Source organism: Triticum aestivum, chromosome 6D (assembly GCF_018294505.1).
Source record: "Triticum aestivum cultivar Chinese Spring chromosome 6D, IWGSC CS RefSeq v2.1, whole genome shotgun sequence".
NCBI lineage: Eukaryota > Viridiplantae > Streptophyta > Magnoliopsida > Poales > Poaceae > Triticum > Triticum aestivum.
In genome coordinates, this window is record NC_057811.1 from 16,527,426 (window position 1) to 16,536,248 (window position 8,823).

Genomic DNA, 8,823 nt, shown 5'->3' on the forward strand with positions numbered 1-8,823 from the left:
TCACTGTGTCGATCTGCACTCTTTCATGTCAAACTCTTTGTGTGCTGAATTGTGAAATAGTAGAGGTTCTGATAACCGACTGTATTAATGTTTTGTTTCCTCCTGTTCTTTAGGAAAACACATTTTCTCTAGAACACAACAACTTTATTGACTTTGCTTAGAGAAATATCACCCATAATATTAGAGAAAATGTGCTCCGTACACTTTCATGCATAGCAACCGCCGTACACTTGCATGTTGAACATCAAAACTAATGATGTCATGTGTTTGACTGCTAGAGTCGATTCTTTGAATGGTTCTGTACTTTGCTGTCGAGGAAGTATACTAGAATAAATATACCAAATCTCTGTGTTGGACCCTTTTTCCTAATCTCTGTGTAATCTGCCTGTTAATTAAGAAACAAGTTGTCTGATGACAACAAAAAATAGTAATCAAACCACTGAAGCACGCAAGTAGTAAACAAAGAGATTAAGTGAGATATCCAAAGGGGTAACAGAAACGATGCATGTTCTCATACTGATCTTTCTCGTAACATATACATATTTTGGCACAAACCGAACTATTGTTTCGCCTTTTCTCATGACACATTACAAGCCCGTGTTATGGATTAAGGCCTCCTCTGACGTGAGTTTGGATAAGTGAACTATTCTTTTACCTTTTCTCATAACATATTACAAGTCTTTATCAGAAAAAAAAAACATATTACAAGCCCAGTTCTTACTATTGACTAAGGCCTCCTCTTATGGGGGGTTGGATAAGCGCCAAAAAGACACGTGGTCTCGGAAACCACACCTGCCAAATGGGGTGCCCCGCCTCTTTCCCAGGGGCATCTACGTATACGGCGTGTTTATAGGCACGCCGTATACACTGAGGTAAAAATCTGATGGCTTACACGTGTTGTGGCGTGCTGTTAGGTGGGGTAGCAGGTATGGTGAGGATGGCATTGTGTCTACCATGCTCGGAGATGCTGTTCTCGGCGAATTTGAGGCCGGCCATGTGGAGGCCCTTACCCTTCTCCTCCTCTGTCCACTCGGCGGCGTAGTACTCATCAGTGGCGTCAACGCTGGGAAGCACGAGCATGGAGCCCCACTGCGGGAAGTGCACGAGCACGACAGGGGGCGTACACACCATGATCATGATGCCCATGTATTGGAGCCCTTTGCCAGTGGTGTACTGCGATGAAGTGAAGAAGAGGAGTTGTGTGAGACCACCCCCAACATTACCGCCTGCACCTGTCATGCCAGAGACAAGCCCGAGGGAGCGTCGGGAGACAAAGGGGATGACACCATAGACGGCGCCGCATGCAGCCTCGACGCAGAAGGAGTACAGGACCATGCATGCTATGTATGGAGGTGGGAAGGGTTGATGCACGACCAAGACAAAGGCAGAAGGCTCCGCCAGCGGTCTGGAGGATCCAGATGTTCCAAAGTTGGGCACGCACGCCGAAGTAGCGGGCACCAAGGCCGGAGAGGTACCCGCCCATGGGGCGTGCAAAGATATTTGTCAAGCCAAAGCAGGCGGCAATGATGCCTGCTTTTTGAAGGTCGAGGTAGAAACTATCATAGTAGTACCCGGTAATCACGTTGTTTGAGGTGAGCTCGACGCTCATGCAATAGCCATAGATGAAGACAAAGATCCAGGTTCGATAGTTGGTGACGGCGCCCCAGAGAACCTTGGAAAACTTGTCCTTGTTCATGTCACCATCTTTTTGGAGGTTCCTCATGTGGCCATCGGGGAGGTCCTGTCCCAAGTGAGCACAAGCAAGCCCATCACCACCAACATCATTCCTGGCACGAAGTAGGCGATGCGCCACGTGGTGAAACGTGTTGCACCACATGCCTTGATGGCATCAAAGACAAAAGGCATGAAGAGCTGTGTGGCACCTCCACCCATGTCTCCCCACCCCGCCGTTAAGCCGCCGACTGTCCCGATGATCTTGCTATTGAACATGGTGCTAATCCAATACTGGCACGACGCAAAGGTGGCAAGTGAGACGCCGATGAGGAAGCATACAATGATGTATCCGGCGGGACTGTCGATGATGGACATACAGAACACCGCTGGTGTAGAAAGCATGATGAGGAAAGCACCTTTGTAGCGTGGGCTGTCGGTGTCAAAACCGGCAGATCTCGGGTAGGGGGTCCCAAGCTGCGTGTCATGGATCGATGGGTAGCAGGAGACAGGGGACACGATGTTTACCCAGGTTCGGGCCCTCTCTATCGAGGTAATACCCTACTTCCTGCTTGATTGATCTTGATGAATATAGGGTTACAAGAGTTGATCTACCTCGAGATCATATGTTGTGGTCTAAGACCTAAGGGTATGATGAGTAATGTCATAATGATCTAGCATATCCCTATCGACTAGCCCGGCCTCGGCTTATATAATGTACCAGAGGCCTAGGATAACAAGAGTCCTAGTGGAATACGCCGGTGGAGAGGAGTCCTTGTCTTGATCACCAAGTCTTGTGAAATCTTCCTCGTGTATACTTCGGCTGTCCGAACTGGCCCATGAGTAAACGGCCATGGGGGTCCTTGGCCCAATCCAACTGATCGGGAGACGACGTGGTGAGTAACCCCTAGTCCAGGACACCGTCAGTAGCCCCCTGAACAGGTCTTCAAGTTGGGGACGCTCGTCGATTCTTCTGAACTGTTCTTCATCTTCAGTCGTCGGTCTTGAAAACTGGTTCAACAAATCTTCTCATCTTCGATCTTGAGGATCGCCGAGGTGAATCCGAAGAGTTTACACGTCGGGTATCCGAGGAGCCCCTTTAAGTTCTCGGCCTTTATCAATGCCTTGTTATTTTTTACGCCACACCTCGGGTTTGAAGTTGTTCCCGTGCGGCGGTGTCCTCTTGCATCCGAGCTCCAACGCCGGACTGCATTCGAGATATCTTTTGCAGCCGAGCACCAACGCCTGACTATATCCGAGCTCCAACGCCGGACTACATCCAGGTGTCGTAGATCACCTTGGCTAGAAAAAGTTTGAAGGAGGTTATCCTAGTTTAACACTGAAAAGTTCTCTATGGAACGAGCCATTCGAATCCGAGCTCCAACGATGGTCAGTGTCCGAGGTGTCGTAAACTACCTCGGTCTTTTAAAAGATTGAACGAATTCAGCCGAGCTTAATGCCGGAAATGCCCTCTATGGAGCCAACCACTGGCGCCCGAGCTTTATGTCCGACTGCTTCTGAGGTGGTGCACCACCCCGACCGCGGGCTGATTTTTTGTGAATATTTTTTATTGGTGCAATTTATTCTCTGCCGAGATATATAGCCAGTATATGTATATCGAGTAGCCCTCAAGGTGTGTGTCGGTATAAAACCCGAGATGCACCTGAAGGAAAACATAAAACTGTTGATCCTAATAGCCGCCGAGACTCAGGTCAATTTGCAAAATCGGCCTGAGGATCAACTCCTAGCTCGGCAGCATACATAGGAATAGAAACGCAGTGTAATATATTAGAAATAATGATTGGCGAACAGGCCCCTGAGAGAGGGTTGTGAGAAGTTGCCGTGATATATTAGCTTGATGTCGGATAAGTCCCAGATGGTACTTATTGTTGTCCGAAGACGCGCTTGCCCATAGTTCGGTCATGCCGAACACTGAGCACTTTGAATTCTCTGCATTGAATAAGCAATGCAGTAGCCCCCGAGCCGCTGGTCGGGTGGCAACACCAGATCAGGGGATCGATGTGCCCCTTTAATATTTATAAATAATGAGCGCAAAGCCCAGTAGCCCCAGAGCCTTAATGTGGGCATGGGTGGCCGAATTAAGGATCGATATCCGTTTGACAGAAAAAATTTATTGTGTTTAACACAAACTTTTCGGAAAGAGAATAAAGATCTCATAAAGGAGTTAGAGCTAACGAAAGCTGAACTCGCCAAGATCGGCCTCAAGGGACTTAATAGATAGAAATCAATGTCAATAAGGAACTATGAGAGCGTTATGTTAGCTGCTCGATTGTCTCAAAGATTGGCTGCGAAAAAATTGATTTTTGCTCACAATTTAAGTGTAATGACTCTATGTACCCAAGTACTTTACATCATTAATGCTCGGATCCGCATTGTACAAAACTTTGTTGACCGACCATCGGCTTCAACCTCCTCGGCCAGTAGCTGGGGAGTGTTTGTCCTACTTTATAAAGCCTTTATAAGGGCAAAGGTTTAGACAAACAAGGCAATCCGGTCATATAGTTTTATAAACAAAGGTACGCGGAGAGATATGTTATATTACTTAATCGTAAGAAACATCTTCCAAAGAAAATAGTCCTGCTATCGGTTCCTTTCTTTGGGTTCTCATGTTGATCATGATCATGAAACCTCACCTCCAATCAATGTGGGAGGAAAATATTGAGGATTTAGTTCGGGGAAGTTCCCGAACTCTATGGTATTAATGAACCAAAATTTTCAATTCCGTCGTTGCCGACCAATGTTACCCTTTAAGATTGCTAGCTTTCAGCTTCACCCAGTCTGAGGTACTAACTCGGATGACCCGGTAGTAAAAATCACAGAGGTGCTCCCTTTACCGCCTAGCCGAACAATCGAGAACGTAGGGGTAAGCATAGGAGCCAGGCAACCCATCTTGGCCAAAATCTTAAGTCAAATTGATGCATATTTATGGCTTTATAACGATGATTATGGAAGGCTGCAAACGCTAATGATATGTTTATTTTGACTCCGTTGCGACTGTTTATCATTTGAAAGTGGCCCATCTTCGGCTTCCGCCCCCTTGTAGATGTTACGCAGGGTGTTTTCGCAATAACAAAACAACCCTTAGCCGACGTCTCGGTGCCCGAGCGCGGTTGTGTTAGTGAAAACGAGGCAATCAGATATGTGGGCTTTATAACTTTCACTTAGTCATAGGAGCTTAAAGTTGGGAGGCCAGTTACTAGCCCCCGGTTAGTGTTCGGCGACAGCCGAGGTCAAACCGAAAACACTTCGGCCAATGTTATGAACGGCCCGTCATTTAACATAGTCATTGGATCGCTGACTAGTTTACGTTTATTGTGACAGTCAGTTTTCGGCTTTCTCCACTGAGGTGCTTAACCATGCGAGCTGGAAGCACAATCGCAGTGGTTCTCCCTTTGCACACCTAGCCGAACAAAGCGGAACATAGGAGGCAAGCACAGGAGCTGGGCAACCCAACTATTGACCAAAGACACAATTCGAAACCGATGCATATATAGCAATATCCGAGAATGTTTTTGCAGAATCTCTAAAGGTTTCCGGCGTTGCAATACGAGACTTATGCTGGAAACACACAAATAGTTTAAAAGTGCCATAGGCTCAAAAAGCCAAAAACTTATGTAAAAGTTTGACGTCCGGACTAAACCGAGTCATTTGGTGCCAATCCAAAAATTGGTCTTAAAAAAATTGTGCTTCTGTCGTGCTTTAACATGACACATCCGATCTCAAGACTTCGAGCGGGTCAGCCTACGGCTTCAAGCTCCTTATCCCGAAGGCGGAGTGCTTCTCTGAGACCAGTTTAGCAAACTAAATTCGAGTGGCTTTAGAGAGAAGCTAGGCTATCCGGCTATTGACCATACACTCGAGTCAAAAAGGAGCTGTAGAGAAAGACTTTGCAATGACCAAGAAGAAAACACATTATTATAGAACGGCTCGTGTAAATTTTAAGAGCCCCCAGTTAACATGGGTAAGGGGAGTTTTTCTTAACGAACAACATATGTGAGCATGGTCGAACCGAACACAAGTTAAAAATTTAAAATTTTGAGCATGAAAGCGACTTAGCTGGTTAATGTGTTCGGCATTGATGACGCAGTCCGAGCTTGATGCGGGACAAGGTTCCATCCCCCAAGCCGGTCCTGAGGTGGCGGAGCAAAGAGCTCGGCACTCCGAAGTGGTGACATAGCATGGCCAATGCAGGCCGGCAGAGTGGCGCCGAAGTCCCCGGCGTGGGTTAATGAAGTGTTGACGAAGCCCCCCGTCCAGCCGAGGTGACGTGGTATGTCAGTACGCCGAGGTGACAACACTGCCCGCCCCGAATCATTTACCTGTGCACAAAATATAGTGCAAATCGGAGATAATAGTAATAATAATAAATTAAAAAATTGTTGCATAATAAATAATTTATGCAAAGTGAGTAATAAAAGAAATTATGGTCTGTGCGCCGAACACTCGATGAGGTAGAGCTTTCTCGGCGATGCCGAAGTCCTCGAGGCAACCGAACACGTCGGTATGGCAACTCGACCAAGAAGGTGATCACGTGAGCCGATTTACGCCGATTGGGACGACGACGTCGGCTTGCCGAAGAGACCACGTGACGCAGTCGAAGTCCATTACCTGCACATGTAAAATAGTGCAGGACAACAATAATAATATAAATAACAAAAATCCTCGCGTAATTAATTTAATGAAAAATAATTTATTTAAAGATATGTGGCCTGGCGCCGAAGTCAATGTCGATGCAGGGCGTCGGCGTGATGCGGTAAAGGCGTGGCAAAGCCTGAATTCACAGGTCGGTCCGAGTTCCAGATGCGGCGTTCGCCGAACTATGTACGGAAACTCACCGAACCACCACGCGACCGTCGTTAATGCGGCCACCATTTGATAGATCTGTGTACAGATGATGGAACAAACCAGAGTAATAATTCCTTTGAAAAAATAAACCCAAACAAGCAAAAATTGCTAGGATTAATAACACCTGGTTTATTTGTTGTAGCAGTCCGAACAAAAGTGACTCCCAAAATTGGGACTCGATCCGCATACCCATTGCCTGATGGGTGGTGAAGCGACAGCATGGCGATGCTGGTAAAGGTTGGCTCGCCGAGGCAAAGCCCCCGGTCCAGCTAACGTGACGAAGCTGGTCGGCTGACGACGCGATGTCCCCGGAGTAGGTTGATGAAGGGATGGCGAAACCCCCGGTCCAGACGAGGTGACGAAGTAGGTCGGTTTGGAGACGTTGCAGCTGCCATGTCAACCGAGGTGTTGAAGTAATTCGGCGTGATGGACATCGGCGCGAAGAAGCAACGGTGTGGCCATGCCGATGCAGGTCATAACTCATGACGTGGTCAATGCCGGCTTGATGAAGTGACCGTGCGGTGATGCCGGTGTGCCCGCTCCATGTAATCTGTGGGGCGGCGATGTTGGTGATGATTTATCCTTCGCGATGTCGAACTCTTGCTCGGCTTGCCGAGATGATGATCCGAAGAAGTTGAGCTCGGCTCAACAAAGCGACGACGTGTCTAGCGCAGGTCGGCTACGTTGTCGGGCTGGTTTGACACCGGCGCGATGGTGAAGATCATATTGGAAAAGACTTTAGAATTAGTGGGATGTGTTTGGGAACAAAACACAATACCCCATACAAAACTTCCTTCAAAAAGGATGTCCAAAATCCCGTTCATAAAAAAGATGAACTCGGGTCGGATTCGTTCTCGCGCAGAAAACATATCTGAAAAGTGATGCACTAATCGGAAGATCCCGGAGTTTGGACAGTCGGATCGAGCCGAAATTTTGAGGGGTGGTAGATATAGAAATTCCGCAGCCGATCAACGGTTGGTTCTTCCAAAGGACGTCCGAGCTAGATGCTGGACACCACGCTCCAAACTCGTCCAGATTCCCGTCCAGATTCGACCTGGCTCCAGTATATCAGAGACCGGCGGAGATTGCTCCATCGGAACGCGGCGACATTTTACAGTGTTGTTGTAGACTCAATTCCGCACAATTCGACCAAAGGAATCGTCAAAGCGATGCTCGAGGAGGTGGTGGTAGCGGATACAAGTTCGCTGTTCGAAAAAACAACACGGCCGCCCGAGGGCAATGTTGACGTTGAGCCCCCGAGCTCCATGAATGATTCCTCCATTATCTTGATAGAGACCGCAGTTGATGTTGATGAAGGCCCTCGTCCAAACATGATGATTGGGATTAGGCACTAGTAGAAAACAGGGCTTTGGTTCGGGCCTGGCCAGCCCATTAGTCCCGGTTCTGCACGAACCGGGACCCATGGGGGGCATTCATCCCGGTTCGTGAGCCCAGGGGGCCGGCCGGGGCCTCGTGGGCATTGGTCCCGGTTGGTGTGGACCCATTTGTCCCGATTCTAGGCACGAACCGGGACCAATGGGCCTCGCTCCTGGCCCACAGCCATTGGTCCCGGTTTGTTGCTCGAACCGGGACAGAAGGGGGAGCTTTAGTCCCGGTTCCAGCCACGAACCGGGACAAATGAGTTGCCTATATATACCCCATCGCTGCCGCAGAGCACTCCACAGTGCTATGTTTTTTGCTCGACGGCGAGGGGAGGGCATTTGGGTGCTCTAGCTCACCTCCTATGCACATGAGGTGTTCGATGAAATGCCCGAGCCACACTAGTTAAGCTTTCTCCTCTCAAAGCTCGACCTCCGAGCTCCATTTTTCCCGAGATTTGTCTAGGTTTATATTAGCGGTCCGTCACGCCCCGTCCCCGTCTTCACCGCAGTCGATCGCCCGCGCCGATCTCGTCGCCGGCACTACCGTGGTGAGCCTCTTGTTCTTATCTTCTTTCTGAAATAAAAAAATCTTACTTTACATAGATACTTGTCTAATTTTCTTACTTTTGACACACATAATTATATATAATGCACGCAGATGAACCGGCAATGGATGTACGGTGACAGACACACCTCCGAGTACATTAAGGGTGTGCATGATTTTCTCGAAGTGGCCGAGGTAAACAAGCAGAATGGTTTTATGTGTTGTCCATGCCCTAAATGTGGGAATACGAATTCTTAATCTGACCGGAAAATCCTTCACACCCACTTGCTTTACAAGGGTTTCATGCCACACTATAATGTTTGGACGAGGCACGGAGAAATAGGGGTTATGATGGAAGAC

General features: G+C 48.1%; 1 pseudogene; it reads right to left on the bottom strand.

The window, feature by feature from the left end:
* Positions 1–888: 888 nt before the first annotated feature.
* On the bottom strand, positions 889–6,758 carry LOC123142335 (high-affinity nitrate transporter 2.1-like; annotated as a pseudogene).
* Between the last annotated feature and the right edge of the window lie 2,065 nt (positions 6,759–8,823).